Source organism: Haliaeetus leucocephalus, unplaced genomic scaffold, assembly GCF_000737465.1.
Source record: "Haliaeetus leucocephalus isolate CR32 unplaced genomic scaffold, Haliaeetus_leucocephalus-4.0 Scaffold226, whole genome shotgun sequence".
Taxonomy (NCBI): domain Eukaryota; kingdom Metazoa; phylum Chordata; class Aves; order Accipitriformes; family Accipitridae; genus Haliaeetus; species Haliaeetus leucocephalus.
Window position 1 is genome coordinate 624703 of NW_010972662.1, and position 415 is coordinate 625117.

At 77.6% G+C, this 415-nt stretch overlaps 2 protein-coding genes across 5 annotated transcripts in view; one reads left to right on the plus strand and one right to left on the minus strand.

The window, feature by feature from the left end:
- Positions 1 to 415, minus strand: part of ZDHHC9 (zinc finger, DHHC-type containing 9) — a 33185-nt gene that overhangs the window by 11958 nt on the left and 20812 nt on the right. The gene's annotated exons all lie outside the window — the stretch shown is intronic.
- SASH3 (SAM and SH3 domain containing 3) overlaps positions 1 to 415 on the plus strand; it is a 4829-nt gene that overhangs the window by 201 nt on the left and 4213 nt on the right. The window lies entirely within an intron of this gene.

Here is a 415-nt window from a genome sequence, read left to right on the forward strand (position 1 = left end):
GGCATCGCTCCGCGGGGCCTGGGGGCTCCCCCGCCGGCAGTCAGTCCCTGCCGCCGCCGGCCACCGTGGCCTCGCCGGTGCGTGGTCTTGGCCTCGTCTCGCGCCTTGCTCCCACCCTGGCGGGACGGGTGGCGGGGATGCGCGGACCCCCGGGGTCAGCACGGATGCGAGCCAGGGTGCCGGTGGGACCCGTGGGGCGCTGGTGTGGGGACAGCGGCTCCCCCTCCCTGCGGGCTCCCCACGGCGTGGGCGGCCGCCTGCCGTTTCCTGCCGGGGATGGGGGGGGGGCCCGGCTGCGGTGCCGGGCGCGCAGCTCCCAGCCCAGCCCGCACAGCGAGGTGTCTGCAGTCGAGGCAGCGCGAGGCTGCAGCTCTTGTCACGTGCGTTGGCCGCTTCCTCCGGCAGCACCGCACCG